The sequence below is a fragment of the Cynocephalus volans genome, chromosome 4 (genome assembly GCF_027409185.1).
Source record: "Cynocephalus volans isolate mCynVol1 chromosome 4, mCynVol1.pri, whole genome shotgun sequence".
NCBI classification, from domain to species: Eukaryota; Metazoa; Chordata; class Mammalia; order Dermoptera; family Cynocephalidae; genus Cynocephalus; species Cynocephalus volans.
In genome coordinates this window covers 101,584,817-101,609,825 of record NC_084463.1, presented here as the reverse complement: position 1 = coordinate 101,609,825, position 25,009 = coordinate 101,584,817, and the positions used below count along the sequence as shown (strand labels likewise).

General features: G+C 35.4%; 1 protein-coding gene and 1 pseudogene across 3 annotated transcripts in view; both read right to left on the bottom strand.

The window, feature by feature from the left end:
* Positions 1-25,009, bottom strand: part of FCHSD2 (FCH and double SH3 domains 2) — a 320,644-nt gene that overhangs the window by 98,592 nt on the left and 197,043 nt on the right. The gene's annotated exons all lie outside the window — the stretch shown is intronic.
* LOC134375008 (splicing factor 3B subunit 6-like) lies at positions 210-1,187 on the bottom strand (annotated as a pseudogene).

Genomic DNA, 25,009 nt, shown 5'->3' with positions numbered 1-25,009 from the left:
TGCTTATTGATCGTTGGTATGTCTTCTTTGGAAAAATGCCTATTCAAGCCCTCTGACCATTTTTTGTTTTGTTTTACAGAAAGCTACAAGTGTATTAACATAATATATCCTAATATGTATCAAAGTTTCGAAAAGGTCATTTTGAATCTCAAATAAGAAATCACAATATTCAGTATTAATTACAAAGGCAAAAAAGAAGGTGGTGGTAATCATTCATGGGTTTTAGTCCACAATGAAAATACAGAAAACAGTGTTTGTTCTGGTGTATCTGTGTTGATGCCATATTTCTCCTTGAGAAGTTTCAACTGTTCCTCCTCCTTTGTGTCCCATCTTCTGAAATGCCCTGTTAGCATTACCATACAAACCACAAGGTATCTGTTACACTGAATCCTGATAGGTAATCACATGTGTTCTTGGCATCAATGATGTCTTTATACACCACGTAAACTGTTCCTCTAGTTTCAGGTTTGTTCCCCACTCTTATTTGACTTATAGGTCCATACTTGTTGCTTTGCCTCCCACGGATTTGTCACCCCTTTTCCTCTGGGTGAAGGAGCTGCCAAAGATTACTCAAAGGCCATCTCTTTTGAGCAGTGAGAAGCCCCCAAAAGGGTTTAATCTCCCAGAACCCTCAAGATAGAGGCATTCCTTCCATTTGGGAAATTAACCACAAATTTATTCTCCAGACCAAGAAGTTACAGGAAGAGACATTCTTCCTGTAGGTGGAGTTTTGCTAAGTACCGTTTAACAAGTTGTACAATAGAAGCTGGTAACATTCAGTAAAAACAAGTCAGATGACATTCTGTTAAGTGATCTACTAACAAAGGCTTGATTTAGCTGACATTCCTTTTCCCTCTAGCAGCTTTTTAGTAACTTTGCATATCAATTAGTAACTTGTCTGTCTTAGAACCAACAGCCTTGCTGTTACGATTCTTATCTTGCAAGAGAGATTCAATAGCCTGGTGGAAATTTCCTGTTCTTTGCAAGGTCAATATTTGAAACTGTAAGGCTTTGGAAAACCAGGCCCTGTGAGGTACATTTGCTTTATGAATCCACTACACATACTTCCCAAATATATCATACATTTCTTTAGCTGTGATTTTGTATGGCAAATTTCTTATATACAAAATCCAATTTACTTCTGGTGGAAGTAAAATGTTCACCCTCTTGGCTGCTTGCATTGCCATCTTGGTGGGCTGATGAGGTTACTGCTGCAAGTGCGGAATTCCTCCAGGCACCTCCGGAGCTGGCTCAGCTTCCAGCGCAACACAGCATCAGATACAGGACATCAACATCCAGGCCCCTCTGCTCACTTTCTAAGCGGGCTGTTTAACTTTTTGTCATTGAGCTATAAGAGTTCATTATATATTCTGGATACTAGACCCTCGTCAGATATACAGTTTACAAATATCTTCTCCGATTCTATGGTTTGTCTTTTTACTTTCTTGATAGTGTCTTTTGATGCACAAAAGTTTTAATTTTGATAAAGTCCACTGTATCTATTTTTCTTTTGGTTACTTGTATTTTTTGTGTTTCACTGAAGAATCCATTGCCAGATCCAAGGTCATGAAGATTTATTCCTATGGTTTCTTCTAAGAATTTTATAGTTTTAACTCTGTAAAACTACATTTAGGTCTTTGACCTATTCTAAGTTAAGTTTTATATATGGTGTGAGGGAATGGTCCAATTTCTTCCTGTTGCATAAGTTGTCCAGTTGTCTCAGTATCATTTGTTAAAAACTACTGTATCTCTTGCAGAAAATAAACTGACCATATGTGTATGGGTTTATTTCTAGACTCTCAATTCTATTCCATTAATCTATACTAGGGGCCTTCAAAACATTCATGAACAGATTCATGTTATTTTTATAATTCTATTTTTCCACAAACTTTTTGAAGTACCCTCTTATGTCTATCTTTATGTCAGTACCACACTGTTTTGGATTATTGTATCTTTGTAGTTTAACTTTTAAAATCAGGAAGTGTGAGTCTTGCAACTTTGCTCTTCTTTTTCAAGATTGTTTTTGCTTATTCAAGAGCTCTTACATTACTACAAAAATTTTAGGATAAACTTCCCTATTTATGCATAAAATGCAGTTGGAAATCTAGTAGATATTTCATTGAACCTGTAAATGAATTATGGGAGTAGTGCCATCATAACAATATTAAGTCTTCCAATTCATGAAAGTAAAATATCTCTTCATTTATTCAGGTCTTCTTTAATTTCTTTAAACAATGCTGTGTAGTTTTCAATATACAAGTCTTGAACCTTCTTGGTTATATTTATTCATAAGGATTTTAATCTTTTTGATGCTGTTGTAAGTGGAATTGTTTTCTTAATTTCATTTTCAGAATTATCCATTGCTAGCATAAAGAAATCCAACTGTTTGTGTGTTGATCTGATATCCTGCAACTTTACTGAATTCATTTATTAGTTCATAGAATTTTTTGGATTCTTTATGATTTTCTTAATATAAGATCATGTCAGCTGAAAATACAAATAAATTTTCTTCCTTTCCAATCTGAATGCCTTTTATTTCTTTTTCTTGTTTAACTTTCCTGATGAGAACTTCAATATAACATTGAAGAGAAGTGGTGAGAGTACAGGCCCTTGTCTTGTTCCTGATCTTAGGGTGAAAGCTTTCAGTCTTCCATCATTAAGTATCATATAAACTGTGGGTTTTTCTTGATCAGGTTGAGGAAGTTCCCTTCTGTTCCTAGTTTGTTGAGTGTTTTTTGAATCAACAAAGGGTGTTGGATTTTGTCAAATGCTTCCTATCAATTGAGATGATCATGTGGTATTTTTGTTCATCCAATTAATACGGTGTATTACACTGATTTTCACATGTTGAACCACACTTGCATTCCTGGGATAAATCACACTTGGTCATGATATAAAATCCTTTAAATATGCTACTGAATTAAGTTTCCTATTATTTTGTTGAAGATTTATATTGGTCTGTCATTTCCTTTTAATGTGTCTGTTGGGCTTTGGTATGAAAGTTCATGCTGTCCTCATAGGATGAATTAGGAACTGTTCCCTCCTCTTCTATTTTTTGGAATAGTTTGAGAAGGATTGGTGCTAATTCTTCTCTAAATGTGTGGAAGAATTCACTCATGAAGCCATCTGGTCCTGCATTTTTCTTGAAAACTTCTTGGAAGTTTTTGTTAAATTACTGGTTCAATCTCTTTATTACAAGACTACCCAAATTTTCCATTTCTTCTTTAGTTTTGGTTTGTGTTTCTAGGAATTTTGTCCATTTTATCTAGACTCTCTGTTGTTATACATCTGTTCATAGTATTCGCTTATTATCCTTTTGACTTTTGTAACATTGGTAATGTCCCTACTTTCGTTCCTCATTTTAGTAATTTGAGTCTTCTCTCTCTTTTTATTGGTCAGTGTAGTGGGTTAAATGGACATAAAAGATATGTCCATGTCTTATAAATGTGACCTTCTTTGCAAGTGTAATTAAGTTAAGAATCTGGAGATGAGATCATCCTGGATAACTGGGATGGGCCCTATATAAAATGACCAGTGTTTCATAAGATACAGAAAAGGAAGACACAGAGAGACACAGGGGGGAAGGTTATGTGAAGACAGAGGCAAGATCTATCTGAGTTATGCCAATCTACAAGCCAAGGAATGCTAATGATTTCCAACATCCACCAGAATCTAGGAGAGGTATGAAACAGATTCTCCTCAGAGCCTTCAGGGGGAACTAATCCTGTCAACACCTTGATTTCAGATTTCTGGCCTCCAGAACTCTAAGAGAATAAATTTGTTATTTTAAGCCGCCATGTTCATGGAAATTTGTTACAGTAGTCCTAGGAAATGAATACAGTCAATCTAGCCAAAGGTTTGTCAATTTGTTCTCCTTTTCAAATAACCAACTTTTGGCTTTTGCTGATTCTATTGTTTTTCTATTTCCTATTTATTATTTACTTCCTTTTGCTTGTTTGAAGTTTAGTTTCCTCTTACTCTAGTTCCTAAGACGGAAGGTTAGGTTAGTTATTTGAGATCTTTCTTCCTCTTTAATATAGGTATATAGCTATAATTTTCTATCTGAGCATACTTTTCTTGCGTCCCATACTTTAGTCATGTTATGTTTTTATTTTCACTCATCTCAAAGTATTTTTTAGTCTTCTTGTGACTTCTTCTTTGACTCATTAAGAGTTACTTAATTTACAGATGTTTGTGAAATTTCTAGATTTCCTGTTACTGATTTATAATTGCATTCCATTGTGTGATACTCTGTATGTTTTCAATCTTTTTAAATTTATTAAGACTTGTCATGTGGCCTAATAATAGATGGTCTATTTTAGAGAATGTTACATGTGCACTTGAGGAGAAAGTGTATTCTGCTATTATTGGGTATAGTCTACCTAGATGTCTGTTAGGTCCAGCTGGTTTATAGTGTTGTCTAAGTCTTCTATTTCCTTGTTATTCTTTTACCTAGTTGTCCTATTCTTTATTAAAAATTGGGTACTGAAATCTCCAACTATTATTATTGAACTATTTCTCCCTTCATTTCTGTAAGTTTTTGCCTCATATATTTTCAGTGTCTGTGGTTAGGTGTGTATATGTTACAATGTTATATCTTCTTGATAGATCAACCTCTCTATTTTTAGATATGTCCTTCTTTGTCTCTTGTAATAATTTCTGTCTTAAGGTCTATTTTAGCTGATATCAATATAGCTACTCCAGCTCTCTTTTTGTTACTGTTTGCATGGAATATTGTTTTCCACCCTTTCACTTTCAACCTATTTGTGTGTTTAGGTTTAAAGTGACATTTATGTAGACAGTATAGACGTAGATCATGGTTTCCTAGATCAATTCTGACATTCTTTGACTTTTGATTTGAATGTTTATCCCATTTAAATCTAATGTGAGGGCAACACATAGAAAACAGTAACAAATATCATAGGTATTAATCCAACTATATTAATAATCACCTTGAATACCAATTGTCTAAATATACCAATTAAAAGAGAAATTATCAGAATGGACCAAAAAACAAGACCTAACTATATGTTGACTACAAAAAATCCACTTTAAAATATAAAGACACATATAGATTAAAAATAAATACATGAAGAAAAATATACCATGTTAACACTATTTAAAAGAAAGGATGAAAAAGTTGATCTCATAGAAGCAGAGAGTAGAATAGTGGTTACCAGAGATTGGTGGGGGGAAAGGGGAGGGACAGATGGGGGAGGGTGGTCAGTGGATACAAAATAGTAGAGAGAGAGGGATAGTAGAGAGATAAAAATGGGATTTAGTACTCTATAGTAATATAGGGAGACTACAGTTAACCACAAAGTACTGTGTATCTTTCAATAGCTAGAGATGAGGTTCAATGTTTCTAATACAAAGAAATGATAAATAAATAATTGAGGTGATGGATATACTAAGAACCCTCACATGATCACTGCACACAGAATGAGTGTACCCAAATAATCATACTGTACTTCACAAATACATACAGTTATCATGGGTCAATTAAGAAAAATAAAAAGAAAGGAAAAAAGAGCGAGAGATAGAGAGTAGAATAGGGATCACTAGACGCAGGGAAGGAGGTGGGGAAAGGTTGGTAGGCTGGTAAAAAGTTACAGTTAGATAGGACGAATAAGTTCTGGTGCTCTAGGGTGGTGATAGCTAGTAATATAGCATTGTATATTTCTAGTTTAAAAAGAGAATCTTGAATGTTATAACCCCAAAGAAATGATAAATGTTTAGGTGACAGATATGCTAACTATTCTGATTAGATCATTATACAACATATTCATGTACTGAAACAAACTTTACCACATAAACATGTATAATGCAAAAAAAAGTTAAAAAAATGTTAAAGTTTATGGAAAAAACACAGTAACAGAAGACTGTGATTTTAATAAAAATGTGTTTAGTAAAAAGAAAGAGCAGGAATAGGTATATTAATTTCAGACAAAGCAGACTTCAAAGCAAGGAAAGTTATCAGGGATAAAGAAGGGCATTATGGTAAAGGGGTCAATTCCCTACGAAAACATCAATTTAATGTGATTACACATTATGACAGGACTTACTGCTACCAATTTTGGCCTTCTGTTTTCTATATATCATGTCTTTATTGTTCCTCTCTCCCTCTGTAATTGTTTAATTTGTGTTACTTAGCTATTTTCTAGTGTACCACTTTAATTCCCTTGTCTTTCTTCACATATTTATTAGGTTATATTCTTAATGGTTGCTAGGGGATCACAATTAACACTTTAATTTGTAACAATCTAATTTTGATTAATACCAACTTAGTTTCAATAGTATACAAAAATTTTGCTCCTATAGAGCTCTGTCATTCCACTTTCCCTATGGCCTCTTTGGTGTTATGGTTACATATTTCTTCTTTATACATTGTGTGCCCATCAACACAGATTTAATTATTATTTTAAGCAGTTATTTTAAATCAAATAGAAAAAAAAAGTTATAAAGTACAAATTCATTAATACTTTTATATTTACTGTCCAAATTTAAAGCATCTTTCCACTTCATCAAGTACTTAATTTAATTACAGTTAGGACTAAGAGAGGACCCTTAATACTTGTGGGCTTTACCAATAATTCTGAATATTAAAGTACTTTAAAGTGACACAACCACTGGGAGCTTGCTCCGTCTAAGATTAAGAGCATTAGAGATTAAATTATATTTTCCAAATCTTGGGTTGAGGGTGTTAATTATACTCTTTTAGAGATCTATCCTGTTTGCTGCACTTGGGAGTCAGGACAATGACTAAAACATAACATTTATGCACTCCTATGAAAAAAAGATATTTACATTCATAAACAATCCATATAACTATGCTCATGATCTTAAAAAATTACCTCAAAATATCTACCAGATCTTTACAGGACTTTGTACGTTTTGTCAATGGAAATTCAGAGAGTACTATAAACCTATTAAAAACTCATAGCTAAAGGCTGGCCTGTGGCTCACTTGGGAGAGTGTGGTGCTGATAACACCAAGGCCAAGAATTCGGATCCCTATATAGGGATGGCCGATTAGTTCACTTGGGAGAGCATGGTGCTGACAACACCAAGTCAAGGGTTAAGATCCCCTTACCAGTTATCTTTTAAGGAAAAAAAAAAAAAAAAAAACACCTCATAGCTAAAAAAATGAAGTTGTAATTAAGATTAATAAAGTTCACGATCCATTCTTGCTTATGTTTTGTTGTAAATCAATCACTAAAATATCTGTTATGAGATCTCTCTCTCTCTAATGTTTGGATTTCCCCCTTTTAAAAAAGAGTATGCATTTAAAAAGACAATAGAAATATTTCACTTTTTAAGTCATGTTTAATTTTAAGGCACTAAGTAAAAACAGGTGAGCTGTAAGAATTTAGGTTGGGCCTAATTTATAAATGCATATTAGGAATAGTAAGGTGAGGCTATATTTGTAGTAGGTTATACAAGTATAAATATTGTTACAACTTTCTAAAAGTGACAATTGTTTCTTCTTGTCTCATTCTTTGTGCTCACCTTCCTGTGATACAACAGAGCTTTACATTCTCCTTTTGATTTCTATAGCACCCCTTTAGTACTGCAATTCCTGTTTCTTTAACTACCACCTCCTTTGATTACTACTATCATTTCTCACTAGTATTCCTGTGACAGCCTCTTTGTTCCCTCTGTGTCCATCTTTTTCATCTCCAACACCTCCCCAAACCAGCATTTTCAGAGCTCTACAATGAATGTGATGTTTCTAAGCTCCACCTCCACACACCAAAAAAATGTGTCAGAGGTGATAAAGGTAAAGAGAGAAATTTTCCAGGGTTTGATGATTGAGATACAGAAGGAAAAAAAGAGAGGATGACACCTGCTTTCCAATATAAGAAACTGATAGACGGTAGATGGTAATGTTATTGAGACTAGAAAATAATATATGCAAGGGTACTTTAAAAAGTTTCTGGAAGGGCCGGCCTGTGGCTCACTTGGGAGAGTGTGGTGCTGATAACACCATGGCCACAGGTTCGGATCCTATATAGGGATGGCCGGTTCACTCACTTGGGAGAGCCTAGTGCTGACAACACCAAGTAAAGGGTTAAGACCCCCTTACCGGTCATCTTTAAAAAAAAAAAAAAAGTTTGTGGAAAAATAGAATCGAAAGATAATATAAATCTTTCCACAAACTTTTTGAAGCACCCTTGTATGTGTATGAAACTCAGAAGAGAAGCTTAGGCCAGAAGTATAGATTTTAATCATTTACCTAGTAAAGTATATTGAATGCTTACTAAGTGGCAAGGTACAGCATATACAATAGATGTGCAATATATGGTATTAAACAAAACAGACATGATCCCTTATAGTCTCATTATTTCAGAATCATTAATTTAGAGGTAGGGATTGAAATATCTGGGTAATTATGACTAAAGTATCTGCAAAGAAAAATAAGAGAGCCAAGGGCAGAACATTTATGAGACAACAAAGGCTGAGAAAGAACAGCCAAAACTGGAAAAAAACAGTGAAGAATAAATATCAAACCCAAGAGAAGAGAATGGTTGAGAAAAAGGGCGGGGTTAAGTATCAAATGCTGCTGGGAGGTAAAGAATAATTTAAAAAGGCAACAAACAACTTAGTAATGACCTTGGAAAGAGTCTATTGGTATAGTGGGCGTGAAAGCCAGACTGTAATAGGTTGATCACTGAGTAGGAAGACAGCACACAGCCAGTCTCAAAAAGCCTAGGTAAGAAGAAAGTAAATCAGTAAGGTTGGTATGTCAAGAATTGTATATGTATATGGAAATGTATATGTATATGTATACATGTAGTCCCACCACCCAAAGACACCAAGCTCAGACAGTTTTATAGGGACATGTGCCCAAAAGTTCAAGAAACAGATTATCCCTAGCTTATAAAAAGTGATTCCAGAAAACAGAAAAGAGATAGACAACCTCCAAACTCATTTTGGGGATTAGCATGACTTTGGAATAACCCAAAATAGAAAAGAAAAATTAAAGATCAATTTTACTGAAGAACATAGATATAAAACTCCAAAATAAGATGCAAACAAATCTGGCAATACGAATTTTAAAAGTACATCATGTTTAAGTAGGAAATCAATCAAAAGCAAACAACAAGCTTTAAAATCTAAAAAAATTAAAAAAGAAACTGAGCAGAGATATTAGTACCTGCATACTTCAGGATAGACAGATTCCAAAGAATTAGTCTAGGTAAGTAATGAAACAGCTAACCACCCAACTAAACAAAAACAGAAAGAAAAAAAAATCTTCAGGGGGAAAAAAAAGAATCTTGGTATTTTACAATATATTATCTCTAATGTACAGCTTTAAAAAAAAATCATGAGATATACAAAGAAACTGGAAAATGTTACCTATATTCAGAGAGAAAAGGAGTCAGTAAAAAATTTGCCTGAGTGAGCCAAGATGTTGGATTTCGCAGATATCAACATTAAGTCAAGTTTTATAAATATGTTCAAAGAAAAGGAGTTACAGGAAAATATAACAACAATGACTAAACAACCAAGAAATCTCAATAGAGAGATAGGAACAATAAAGAAAGAACCACTGCAGTAAGGCAAGGAAAAGAAATGAAAGGCATATAGATTGAAAGGCAAGAAGCAAAACTGTCCTTATTCACAGATGACTGATCCTACATATAAGAAAACTGTAGGGAATCAACACACATATGCAAAAAAACCAAAAAAAACCAAAAAAAAAACAACTAATAAATAAGCTTACTAAGGTTGCAGAATATAAGTTCAACATGCAAAAAATGGTTGTATTTCTATACACCAGGCAAAGTACCAACTAAGAATAAAATTAAGAAAAGTATTCCACTAATGATGGCATAAAAAAACTTAGACATAAATTAATTTAATAAAACAATTGCAAGAATTGTATACTGAAAACTACAAAACCATGCTAAGAGAAATGAAAGATCTAAATGAATGGAGAGACATTCCATGTTCATGAAATGAAATATATTGTTAAGATGGTAACTCTCCAAATTGACCCTGGAGATTCAATGCAACTCCAACCAAAATCTCCATAAGCTTTTAAATTTTTTCATAGAAATTGACACAGAAGGTCATAAACTTTATATGGATGCAAGGGACACAAAACAGCCAAAACAATTTTGAAAGAGAGCAGAGTTGGAAAATGTACAACAACCAATTTCAAAACTTACTGTAAAGCTACAGCAATTAAGACAGTGTAGCCATGACATAAGGACAGTCATATTGATAAATGAAGCAGAATAGAGAGTTCAGAAATAAACTTTTACATTTATGTCAATTGATTTTTTGACAAAGGAGACAAGAAAATTCAATGTGGAAAGGATTCACTTTTTAACAAATGATGCTGGGATGATTGATATCCATATACACAAAAACCTAACTTAGACCCTCACCTCACATCCTACACAAAAACTTAACTTGAAATCAATCACAAACCTAAATGTGCGAGCTAAAACTATAAAACCAGTAGAAAACACAGGAGAAAATCTTTGTGACCTTGGGAAAGGCAAAGTCATCTCATTATAACACCAAATGCAAGATCCCATAAAAGAAAAAAAATAATAAAGTAGATTACATCAAAATTAAAAACTTGGCTTCCAGTCAAGATGGCGGAATAGACAGAATCCACTGTCACTCTTTCCCACAAATCAATCAATTTACAACTATTAAAAAGCAATGACAGCCAAGCTGGGGCCACTAGAGATCAGGGGAAGAGGAAGAGAGACTTATGGAGTGCATGAAGGCAGGAGAGGCCATGAAAGAAAGAAAGGACCATTCCAACTGCTTTGAGTCCTGACCACTTCAAGGCTGGCTCTGGAGAGTGCACGGAGCAAGAGCTAGCAAAAGCCACAGCTGTGCCCTTTATATGAAGTTGTTTGGAAGCTTCAGGGAATCAGCAGCAAAGCAACAATTTAGCTCAACCACAGGACTCAAGTGCTGGTCCCCACAGGAAGTCCCACCATTTTAGAAGTAAGCAAAGGATAACAAATTAGTTCCAGTGCAGAGTTTAAGTGGTGGGAACAGCAAATAATCCAACACAGAACTGAAAGAAAAAACAAAATACTCACAGACCAGAGACAAAGAACACCTATAAAACCTAGAAGGACCAGAAGTCCCCTGGGCTATCAAGCCAAGGAGGGGGAAGGGCTGGGGGTCGCAGCCATGCTCCCCAACACCCACAACCAGTTCCGAGGGAGGGGGCCAAGGGCCTCAGCCATGCCCGACACCTGCAACCAGCCCAGTGATGACCGAGCTGCCACAGGAATTGCCCAGGCCTCTCCTGAGCTGGGACAGTGGGGGTCTGAAGACCTCAGCCACTGCCCCCCACCCCCACAACTAGACCAGCGATGACCACCGAGCTGCTGCAGGAAGTGCCCCAGGCTCCCGAGCTGGGGCAATTGGGGGGCAATGGCTTCAGCCACACCCCTCTGACATCTTTACCCAGCCCAGCAATGACCAAGTCACTGCGGGCAGCCCCCTGGTCTCCCATGTAAGAATGAGGGGGGTGCCACAGACCTCAACCCCGCCCCTCCTCCTTCCTTCTTCTCCAACCCTATTTCCTTCCCCCATGCCCTCTCCCCCTCCCCCAACTGCTCTGCAACATCATAGAATGCAAAAAATAATAATGATATTAATAAATAAACTTTAAAAAAGATTTAAAACTTTTGCATCATTTAAATGTCTTCAAAAGACACCATTTAAAAAAATGAAAATCCACAGACTGTGAGAAAATACTTGCAAATTGTATATCTATATATTTTTGTTTGGGTGGGTGGCTGGCTAGTACAGGGATCTGAACCCTTGACCTTGTTGGTGTTATCAACACTGTGCTCTAACCAAATGAGCTAACAGGCCAGCCTGTATATCTATAAAATACTTGTGTCCAAAATATAAAAACTCTTAGAACTCAATAAAATAATAAAAATAACCTAATTCAAAAAACAGACAAAGAATCTAAATAGCCAATTCACCAAAATGATACAGCTGTACCCCCTTATCCGTGGGTGGGCGGGAGTGTGGATAAGTTCCAAGACCCCCGGTGGATGTCTGAAATTGTGAATAGTACCAAACCCTATACATATTATGTTTTTTCATATACATACATACTATGATAAAGTTTAATTAAGAGACTAACAATAATTAATAATAAAATGGAACAATTCTAACAATATACTGTAATAAATGTTATGTGAATGTGGTCTCTCTCAAAATATCTTATTGTACTATACTCGCCTATTTTTGAACTGCAGTTGACCACGGATAACTGAAACTGGGGAAAGTGAAACCATGGGTAAGGGAAGACTACTGTATATGAATGGAATGACTGATAAGCACATGAAGGGAAGCTCACCATCATTAATCATTAGAAAAATGCAAATTAAAACTATAACATACCACTGCATGAATGGTCATTATTAAAAAAATAGACAGCAGCAAGTGCTGGTAAGCTTGTGTAGAAATTTAAACCCTCATACATTGCTGTTGGGAATGCAAAATGCAACAGCCAATTTGAAAAATAGTTTGGTAATTTCTCAAAAAGCTAAACATAAATTATTCATAATAGCCAAAACCCAGAAAAAACCCAAATGTCTATCAAGTGATGAACTGATAAACAAAAATGTAATATCTCCATATGATGGAGTATTATACAGCAATAAAAAAGAATAAATGACTGATACATGCTACAATGTAAATAAAGCTTAAAAATATCAAGCTAGGGCCGAGCCCGTGGTGCACTCGGGAGAGTGCGGTGCTAGGAGCGCAGCGACGCTCCTGCCACGGGTTCGGATCCTATATAGGAATGGTCGGTGCGCTCACTGGCTGAGTGCTGGTCACGAAAAAGACAAAAAAAAAAAAAAAAAAAAATCAAGCTAATTAGGAGCCAGACACAAAAAAACACATATTGTGTAATTCTTTTTATATAAAACATCCAGAAAAGGCACATCTATAGAGACAAAAAGCAGACTGGTGGTTACCTGGGGCTAGGTGGGGGCAGGGAATGGCTACACACAGCTTTGAAGAAACTTTTAGGGGTGATGAAAATTTACTGAAACTGAATTGTGGTGATGGGTGAATAACAACAAATTTTCTGAAAATCACTGAATTATGTATTCATGATGGAAGAATTTTATGGTATGAAAATTATACCTCAATAAAACTTCTATAAAGAAAGACTAATATACTAACATCAGCAGTGTTCATATGCATGATCAACAGATAAGTAAAAAATGTAAGAGAAAAATATCCAAAACAGCAACAAAAACTACAAAACAGAAAAAAAGATATTCCACATAATTAGGAAGTAAATTATAAACATTAACTGAAGGATAGAAGAAAAAAACTAGATATATTGAGATGAAAATGAGGCTCATATATGAGAAAACTCAATATTAAAATGTCAAAGTAATCTATAAATACAATGAAATCCCAAATACATGAGTACACAGGATAAACAGGCTGATTATTAAGATAAATGAAGGACCATTATGAAACCAATACAATTTTAAAAGACCGTGTGATATTGACACAGGGATAGACAAAAGACCAATGAAACAATATAAAATACAGAATAGATCTGCATATTAATGGGTATTGGTTTATAATAGAGGTTGCTGTAGATTGATTGAAATTGTGTCCCCCAAATTTCATATATTGGAAGCTTAATCCCCATTGTAGCTGTTGAGGGTGGGAAATCCTATTATGGTAATTGAAAGGTGGAGCCCTGAAGAAGTGATTGGACTGTAGCACTATGTAGTAGTGAATGGATTAAAAACAGTGGTCAGGGGTTTGGTTCTGAAGGCTTTAAAAAGAAGAGGAGAGTCTGTCTCTCTCTGCTCTCTCTGCTTCCATCATCTTGCAATGTGAGACCTCTGAGTCACTGTCACCACCACCAGATGGACTTTGGACTTCCTGGCCTCAGAAACTGTAAGCAATAAATTTTGTTTTTCTTTATAAATACCCAATTTCAGGTATTTTGTTATAAACAACAGGAACGAGGGCTGGGCGGCGTTGGTGGTATAGTGGTGATCATAGCTGCCTTCCAAGCAGCAGGAACGAGCTAATACAGAGGTCAATCCAAACTATTAAATAAATGGTATTGGGACAAGTAGTTATCTATAAAAGGAAAAAAATAGAATCCCTACCTTAAACCATACATAAAAATAAAATTACAAAAGGATTAAAGATCTAAATTTATTAAATAAAATTATAGAACATTTAGAAGAAAATATAAATATTCATATGATCTCCAGGTAGGGACACAAAAAGTACCAATAATAAAAAAATGATAATTTTTCAGTATAAAAATTCAAAACCCCTGTGGATAAAACACTATATAAATAGGAAAGCATCAGGTTGGGAAAGTTACTTGTAATGCATAATAAAGAATTAGTATTTGGAATAAATAAATAATTTCTACAAATCAATAAGAAAACATCACTGAAGAGTACAATGGTCAAAGGATATAAATAGGCCATTCACAGCAGAACAAACACGAATCATGGAAACCACTCAACTTCACTAGTGATTAGGGAAACACAAATAGAAAATAACATTTTATACCCATCAGGTGGCAAAAATTAAAATGTCTTTTAATATGTGTTGAGGAGGATGTGGGAAAAACACATATAAACTCCTGGAGAAAGTATACCTTGGTACAATTACTTTGGCAGTACTTAGTGAAGTACTTAGTGAAGTACCTTCAAGCCCGTTCACAGTTCAAGGCACAGATATATATGTGTATGAAAACATGTACAAAAATGTTCACTGCAGCATTGTTTTACCAGTAAAATATGAGAAACAACTCAAATGTCTTTCAATAGCAGAATACATAAACAAATTGCAGTTTATAAAATGGTAGACAATATAGAAGTTGAAATGAATCAAGTTACATATTTTTAGATAAATTTCAAAAAAATAATGTGTTCATTAAAAATATCAAGATGCAGAACAGGAACAGGATGATGCCACTTTACATAATTTCTTTAAAGCACAAAATAATATTGTATATTGTTGGTGAATATATATTTATGTGGATTAAAGAAAGTATAGAAAATGTGGTCAGAAAGGAACAATACTACCTTCAGAATAGTGGCTGTCTAGGGTAGGAGGGAATAAGAAAAGAAGGAATAGAAAGGTAAGGGGTACAATGGGATTTAAATTGTATATTGATTTCTTTAAAATTTTTATCTGAATCTAAAAATGTTATTTGGTATTTTTAAGTGATGGATACATGGGCATTTATTATTCTTTGTATTTTTCTACAGGTTTAAAACATTTCATATATTTTTTAATGTTGAGGAAATAAGGAATTTGTTTACTACTGAACAGAAGTCCAAGATGCCTGATAGAAAGGTTTGAAAGGTGTGTGTTAGTCCGTTTCTGTTGCTCACAACAAAATACCTGAAACCGGGTATTCACAAAGAAAAACAAAACTTACTGCTTACAGTTTCTGAGGCTGGGAAGTCCAAAGTCCATCTGGTGGTGGTGATAGTGACCCAGGGGTCTCACATTGCAAGATGGTGGAAGCAGAGAGAGAGAAAAAAAGCCTATCCCTTTTTAAAGCCTTCAGAACCACACCCCTGACCACTGTTTTTAATCCATTCACTACTGCAGGGTCCTACAATCCAATCACCTCTTCAAGGCTCCACCTTTCAATTACCATAATAGGATTTCCCACCTGCTTAACAGTCACAGTGGGCACTAAGTTTCTAATACATAAAACTTGGGGGACACAATTCAAGTTTCAATGAGTTTTAAGGGGACATAATTCAATCCACTAGAAGAGGAAAAGGATTAGAGAGAGACTGAATCAGGACAAAGGCAACGCACAACAGTATGGGGATTATGGGATGGGAGAGTATAGATGATCAGGAAGATTTAAATCTTGGGCAGAGACCTGCAATTCTATAGGAAATGAATCTGGTTTATGGCGAATTTAGGGGCCTTTTTCAAAAATGCTCTTCTGCTTCTGGTTTTCCCTAATTTCATTAACCATAAAGGTTGCTACCTTAGATTATGGGAAGCAGCAGAGGTGAAATTCACACTACCTTGGTTAATTATTAACAGTTTTAATGAAAGGGCAGGAAATTGAAGAGAATGACATGATATAAGTGGGGGTGGGTGCGGAGGTGAAAGGGATAGAGATGGAAGTAAGAATTCCCATAGTCAGTAGATTTGACTTTTGAACATATATGTTTTAAATGGCCTACATATTCAAAAAATGAAATTATATTTTAAAAGGATAAGAAACAAAACTCTAAAGTGAATACAATGTAACTATATCCTTAGTGGTATATATTCTAAAGACAAAAAAAAAGTCAAGGAAACCTTAATCTTTACTTAGTGGTTTCAACTGTCAATAGTAATAATTGGTATTGTAATTGTGAGGTTTTTTGCACATACAGGTTAGGATAAATATATTTTCACCCTAGGGGAAAAGCAGATACAAGTACAAAATAACAGAACATTTTTTAAAAACCCTAAAATTTAAAAGCTGAATTGGAAAAAAATCATTGGTAACACAGTTACTTCTTACATTTATTACTTATTGTGTCTTTCTCCACTAGGTGTAAACTCCATAAGGGAAAGGATACTGTCTGGCTTGTTCACTGATCTGAGGCACTCAGAATGGAGTCTCACAGGTAGTATTATATTCATTCAACAAATACTTGTTGGATGAATGAATGAGACGAGATACCTAAACATTATAATTTGATATTTTCTTCGTTCATTAGCGGCAATAAGTTTCAGTTAGCACATCTATAATTGAGATATTTGGTCTAAGGCACATAGAAAATATTATAAACTGCTAACTACATTGTGGAGCTATGGCTAAGCTACAGCTAATGTCTGCAATCCTGCCGACATCGCCAATTGTAGCACTCTAAATCCTGTTCATGACGCCAATTGTCTAGCTACACGACCAGGCTAGCTGTCGGGCTCTTTTACCCACCAGTAATCCTGTACCGACTGGGCCAACTGCTGCGCTAACGCTGGGTCTGGAGCCCACAAATCCCTCAAGCCTGTTCACAGACTGGGTCACAAACCCTTCACATGCCAGGCTGGGTCACCAGACCCCTTCACACAGGTCTATGAGCTAGGTAACCAGCCAAAAGGTCCTTGGAGCCATAGGTTGGAAAGCATGGCCGCGCAGGGCAGATGCCCGAGGCAGACACCCGCCTGCCTGCTTCACTAAATCTCTCTCTCTCTCTCACACAAGAATAGCAACAAAACTAAAAAGATACATTGGTGTGCATGCGCACTAACTCCACACACTCACACACACACAATTTGCTTACAATGGATGTGCTAAACCACACCCAACCGGACCTGAGGCGAGGGCCCTGACCAAACTATTCTCTTTTCCCAACATACGTACACATACATAAAGATACGCTGATTGATTATTAGACATTCAGACTTAATAAGCATTTATTGTGATGCTGCCAACTTTAACTTCTATTGCATGACACTAAACAATTGTATGATCAAAAATTACAATGCTCAAAATGTCAATACCTGACAGTATCCTCTAATGCAAACCAGTGGAAATAAATATTATAGAAATATCTAGCATACTTTACATTAAAAATACATGATGGTATGACAGAGTAATAGCTACCATTTACAGAATATCTATTATATGCCAGGATCTTTGTACGGTACCTCTAGTTTTCACAACAACCTTGTAAGTTTAAACAGTATTTTCATTCTACAGAGCAGAAAACTGAGTCTTGACATGTTAAGTATATTAAGGGAAATTTCTTAGGCTCAACTAAACATTCACACTCACAAGGCAATTTTAGGACATATTTCATACTAATCTACCCAGAAGGATATAGGACAAAATGATAGCCTGCCAACAAGGCAGCACCATGTGTCTCTCTTTGTGGGAATATTCTTTGCAGCAATCTATGCAATAGCTCTCACAATGCAATGCAAAAGCTACCCAAAAGCTATTCTCCTTGTGTCCCAGCCCCTTCTCCCATGTCCCAGGAGAGATTCAGGTCTAAGAAAATGAGACTCACATCATGGATTTGGGAGCCACTCAGGTTTAACAGCCTCATGCCCCACAGGGGCCAACATCTCTTATAACAATGCTATAGGTTTAGACTGCAGGTCTCTGCAAGGGACAAGCAGTTGGCAGAGTCACTGCCCTTAGGTAAACTCAATGATAATGGTCTTGTCTATGGACATTCAGGAACTGCTACCCTCCAGCACATTCTGTTGGAACAGTCCTTACTTTCAAATCCCCCAAAGGTTAGTCCACAGACTTCCTTGTCCTTGACTATAAATTAAAATCAATGTGCCAAAATCCCTAGAGTGAAAAAAAAAAACCTACTGAAAAAATCTGACTATAGAATATGTGTTCAGTGAAAAAAAAAATTAAATATAGAAAAGTCCAAAGAAAAGAGAAATCAGAAGTAATTTCACTAACTAGAGAATCACTTCTAAGTGATTCTTATATGTGTGAATATATACTTATAAAATAGACTTTAAAAACAAATTTAAGTTATTCAGTTAATATATATTATTTATGATCCCCATTTTTTTTTTTTGTCTTTTTCGCGACCGGCACTCAGCCAGTGAGTGCACCGGCCATTCCTATATAGCATCCGAACCCGCGGCAGGAGCATAGCTGCGCTCCCAGTGCCGCACTCTCCCGAGTGCGCCACGGGCTTGGCCCTATGATCCCCATTTTAATCAGTTAATATAGTGCTAACATTTTCCATGGCATTAAATAATATTGTACAACATAATTTTTATGACATCATTTGGATATACCCATAAATTACCTATTGCTTTTTATAAAATATTTTAATTACTTCAAATATTGAATGTTTTCTTTTTGTTTATTCACCAGCTGATTGACATTTGTTTCTGAAAGGGACCTTACCCAGAAAATGGCCATCTTTGGAGTAACTAGAACCAAGCAAAAATTTCAGTTAGCCATTAGCTTGGGCACTGACCATCATCAACTCCTTGAGGTTAGCAGAGGAAATGAGAAAGTGACTGTATGGCCAAAAATGCCTGGAGATGAAATCATGCCTCATAAGGATCCTTCTCAAAAGTTTACTTCTGTTTATCTCCCATTACACCCTCTTATGTTCATTTACTTTAGATGTTGCACACCTACAATTAAGAATTGAAACTAAATTTTCTTGTTTTTCTTACCTCTCTAATCAACTGCAAATAGAGGAAATCCAAGAGAAAGGCAAAGCACCCTAGATGATTATTAACTCATCTTCTTGTTTAAAGAAAAATTGCATCCACATTAGAGGTATGAGTCGGGTATTTTTATGTTCTAGTGATGCTTAGCTGAGGTTATTGTCTTTGAGCTCTACCTAACAGATAAGGACTCAACCCTGAAATAACATCAAGGGCTTGAAGTTGACCAGTTCACCAACTGCAGAATCTGTGACACCAAAGAACCCAGTCCATCATGGGACCCTGACATCTAACCCATACCCTCTGCTGATTCCATGACCAGCCTCCCCCTTTGCCTGTAAGACAAAACCCTTACCTCACCTTCCTGCTTCTTCCTCTTTAAAAACCCCAGAACAGGCATCAGAAGGCAGGATGATTTTAGCCTGGTCATCCACCAGATGCTGGTTATCTGAATAAAGCTTCCAAACCTTGCATTGACTTTTGGACTTTTGGGTCATTTGTTTAGTACAAGAGGGCAAGCCAAGCCTGGCTGCCAGTAACATTTCCACTTTTTCACTATAATGAATTGGTGCTGCTACAAACATATGTGTATACAGTTTTTACTTGAACACCTGTTTCCAATCCTCTTGGGTACATATCTAAGAGTGGAGTTTCTCAGTCACATGACAAACCATTTCTCCACAGTGGCTGCACCATTTTACATTCTCATCCAATTTCTTCATGTTCTCACCAACACTTAATGTTACTTTTTTTTTTTTTTAATTCTAGCCATCCTAAGTGGGTGCGAAGTAGTATTTCATTGCGGTTTTGATTTGCATTTTCCTAATGACTAATGGTGTTAAGCATCTTTTCATATCTTCTTTGGAAACAAGTCTATTAAAACCTTTGAGCACTTAAAAAATGAGGTTATTTGTCTTTTTACTGTTAAGTTATAAGGCTTCTTTATATATTCTGGGTATTAGACCCTTATCAGATACATAATTTGCAAATATTTTCTCCCATTTTACAGGCTGTCTTTTCACTTCTTCATAGATTCCTTTGATGCACAAAAGTTTTTTTTTCTAATTAATTTTTTATTGTAATACAGTTGATTGTACATATCTGTAGGGTACAGAGTTGAACATCAATACTCGTGTGTAATATGTTATGCTCACATCAGAATAATCATTATATTCAATAATATACACTACTCTTGCTCTTTACCCATTCCTCTCTCCCTACTCCCTTCCTGCTTCTAGTAACCTCAGCTGTCCTTTTGAAAGTTCAAAGCATTATTGTGAATGTTTTATCTTTCTATCTTTTATTTATATGTTTATTATTTTAGCTCCCACTTATAAGTGAGAACATACAGTATTTCTCTTTCTATGCCTGGCTTATTTCACTTAATATGATTTTCTCTAAGTTCATCCATGTTGCTGTGAATGGCAATATTTCATTCTTTTTTATAGCTGAGTAATATTCCATTGTGTATATATACCACATTTTCCTTTTCCAGTCGTTTGATGGTGGACATTTAAGTTGGTTCCAACTCTTGGCTACTGTAAATGGAGCTGTGATAAACATGGGGGTTGCACAAAGCTTTTAATTCTGTAATTTGTCTATTTTTTCTTTGGCTGCTTTTGATTTTTATGATATTTTAAAACCTGTTTAAGGTCACATAGAATTATATATTTTTTCCTTCTAAGAGTTTTATAGTTTTAGCTCTTATATTTAGGTGTTTGATCCATTTTGAATTTCTATATATGATGTGAGGTAGAGGTCCAACTTCATTCTTTTTGCATGTTGATATTCAGTTGTGCCAGCACCATTTGTTGAGAGACTATACTTCTTCTTATTGAATGGTTTGGTACCTTTGTTGAAAATCAATTGACCACTGATGCACAGTCACTAGTTTTTTGTATTTCTCTTTTTTTAAACTGAATTTGTAGATTTTCCTTATTTCTTTTAGGATGTTTTTATATTTCTTATTAATTTACAAGAATACTTAACCTCCCGTGTTATCATTTGCCTTATCAGATATTTAGAGGCAGCACAGATGGTGGTTGTGGGGGAAACTATTTGTTGTTGTCCACCAAAAGCTGTTCTCCCTTTCTTCCTGGGTACATGGTGGGGCTGCACTCCCTAGCCTTCTCTACCGTTAGTTATGGCCACGTGACTAAGTTCCCTCTATTATGTTGGAGCAGAAGTAATATATGCCACTTTTAGAAGTAGATTTTAAGAGAACAGATATGTCTTCTCCATGCTCTCTTTTCACTCCCTACTGATTCAAACCGAAATAAGTCAGTGACTCAGGTTCGGCCAGTCCGGTGATGAGAGAAACAGGTAGAAACACCATGCTACCTGGGTCCTTGAATAACTTATCCCAAACTATTGCTTAAAAAGTAATCAACATCTACCTTGTGTGAGCCATTGCATTTTGGGTCTCCCTATTTTAGTTGTTTAGCCTTCATCCTAATTAATACATAATTAGTATCTTGTAGTGGGATGTTGCTGTAACAACAAAAAAAATCCCAAACACAAAAAACTAATATAGGTAGCAACTGCTAAGCAACAGAGTAGTAAGTGGTGAGGAAACAGATGCTGCAGATTGGGAAGCTAGTTAATACTTGTTATAACATGAGAAAACATCTGGTGATATTGTTGCCTGTGATAATATGGAAAGCAGATCAGGGTTACAGATTTGTGTAGCTACAGGGAAGGATTTCTCAACCTTGGCACTTTCACTTATATGTAAAGTGCATACTACAAGGCTTGGCACTTAGCTCAATAAGTGTTAGCTTTTGTTTTAAAATTCAGGACTGTCAAATCTATCGCCTTTTTCCCACATAGTGCTTGTCTTTGCTAGAATATTTAAAAATTTCATCCTCACACTAAGATTAGATAAATATTCACCCACGCTTTTCTTTATCACATTTATCTTTAACAAACCTATAATTTTTTGGCATAGTATGATGTAAGGACCAATTTTTTTTTTTTTAAAGAGTCTCAACATCATTCCTTTTATAATTTGTTATTTTCCCACTGATTTAAAGTTTACCTTGTTACAGTCTCTTGATAAGTTCTTAATACTAACTGAAATCAATTGTGCTTGCTGAGGAAATGAGGCTAGAGTTCAGTATAGCAGATAAAAGTTCTTACTCCCTTAAATCTTAGGGAAAATCTTAGTTGACAGGAATACCATAACAACCATACTCTTTCTTTCACTTAAAAGATAACTTTCAGAATCCACAGGTTGTTAACACTCTCAATAGGCAAACTTTACAGCATTTTTATTTTTGGCAAGAACCAAAAAATCCCCAAAGCTTCACAGTACATCTGCATGTCTTAATAAACGAAAACAGTTAGGGAGGAAGAGCACCCATGAGTTTAATGCTTGGAAATTCCCTGTGTACTTTAATTGGTCTTGCTTGGTCACTCAAATGAAGCAACTCTCTCTTCTCTATTTTAATGCCAGAAAGATATATAAGGTCTGTGAGGGAAAACACTAATCTAATATTAGCCTTCAGTATTTTTAGAGCAAAAAAAATTCCTCATACTTTTTTGTTTACTTGTGTTCACCAATTTTTTTTGGTAAGAAAATTCGGTTAAGATACACAAAAGCTTATTGATATAGATGAAACTTTGAGTTATACTGATTAGTGCAAAATGAGAGAAAGTAGAAGAGAAATGAATACTTAAAGAACACCTACTATGTGCCAGGCACTTATACATATTTACAACTCATAAAAAGGATATTGTTAGCCCTATTTCCATAGATGGAAAAACAGGATTTCACAGGTTAAGAAATATAGCAAAGCAATGAAAGCCAGGAAGGCTTTCTTGATACAATTATCTGCTTTTTCTTAAGGTCAATAGTTTACCCTCTCTAATGCTTCATACTACTACTACTCTGAAGCAAATACAACTACTCCTCTACTGGTTCTAAGATACTTCAACTTTCAAAAGTTTTGTTACTGAAAGTGGAAAGAATAAGAGGAACTTATGAAGTTAGTATAGTCCAATAGAAAATGAAATAAATATGGTATTAGATATTGATTAAAATAGAATATGCCAGAAAACATGAGACGCCTGACAGTGTCAGGTCAGAAAGAAAGGTTATAGTTGGGAAAGAAAGAAATTATTTGAGAAATGGTCTTGAGAAGGCATAACAAGCATCAGAAATCTAGGCAGAAATGTAAACTCCAGATCCAGATCTCCAGACACATACAGCTGGGTATACTTCTTACCAATTCCATTAACAGCTTTTTTTTTTTTCAAAAAATCTCCAATCTCTAATTCTGTTTTCTGAAACATCTACATTTGAAAAGTAAACTCCCTCTCTTAAGGCCAGTTGAAAGCTTATTTGACACTAATTCTCCCTGTAAAACAAGTATAACATCTATGTAATTTATAGCTGTATAAAAGATATTGCTAATACATGTATATCACCCAAATCAATTTCACCCAAATGAATTTATTAAACATGAATCCACAAAAAAGTCATTCAAAACATATTTATCAAGACTTATTAGCCCTAGGTCTTGCCAGTTAGCTCAGTTGGTTAGAGCGTCGTGTTATAATACCAAGGTCAAGGGTTCGGATTCCTGTACTAGCTAGCCTTTACAAAAAAAGGAAAAGGAAATCAAAAGGATATATTTTTTGAACATTTGGCAAAATTTAAATTGGGTCTGTGGATTGGATGGTAGTATGGTTATCTATTTTAACCAAATATCCCTAAGGAATTTTTTTTTTTTAAGTTAAAAAAGAATTTTGAAAATCCAGAATCTTGTTTCATAAAAGGTCACTATAGTCTACAGAAACAACTAACCTGTTTCCATCTGTGGAAATAAGAGCACTGGACTACATCAGAGTATCTCAATCATCTTCCTACTTCAACACGTACAGACTATAACACACATCAGTAACACTTTGTGTGTGTGTATGTGTGTATGCACATGACATGCAGTTCTCTATATATCAGAATCTTGAGGGTGGAGGGGGCCACTAACCACTTGAGATTCACAGGCCAAGATGGCCTCTAAGGTTTTATCAATACTCTTCACCCATTTCAGAAATTTTAATCCTGGTTTAACTGTTACTCTTTCTCTTCTACTTCATATATTCTGTGGTCTTTCTTCATTAGAAAGGCTCAGTCCATTCTGACATTAACAATCCCGAATGTCAATTTAGAGTTGCTCTTACAGTCATCAGGTGCCACACTAAATGATGAGTTTCCACACAATGTGGGTTTAGTTTCAATAAACTGCAAAGACAGCTATTGCAAAGTGCCTGCTCCCAATAGTTTTCTATGCGTTTACTGAAACAAGCAATAAAAGTATTTAATATTGTACAAGGGGTCTTCAAAAAAATCATAAAAAGGCTCCTATGATCTTTTAATTCCATTTTCCACAAACTTTTTGAAGTACCCTCTTAAGTCAGGTACTGGTTCAACTGAGATCCAAACAGATTATATAAATCCTATGCTGATAAGCAGAGGAAGAACAACTATTCAAGTTTCTCCGATTTTAAGTTTTTGAGTTGTGTGTGTGTGTGTGTGTGATCAAGATACTTCAGATATTCCAATACACGGACTTTAGTCTAACTTCAAGGAAGACATTTTTTAAAGCACAGAGGTATGTGAAAAAACCAACATGCTTCAAATACATATTAATATGAAATATATATGTTTTAATCTGCTGCTTCTACAGATTTAAATGGATTCAAGGCAGAGATCTACTAGGTGGGAACCATCAAATATGGGGCCTATGTGCTGGCATTTGCTCCCCTCACACCTATGACAGAGACTGCTAATAGTTCATGGCACTTTGAGCCTAGCAGTCTCAGAATACTTCTTGGCC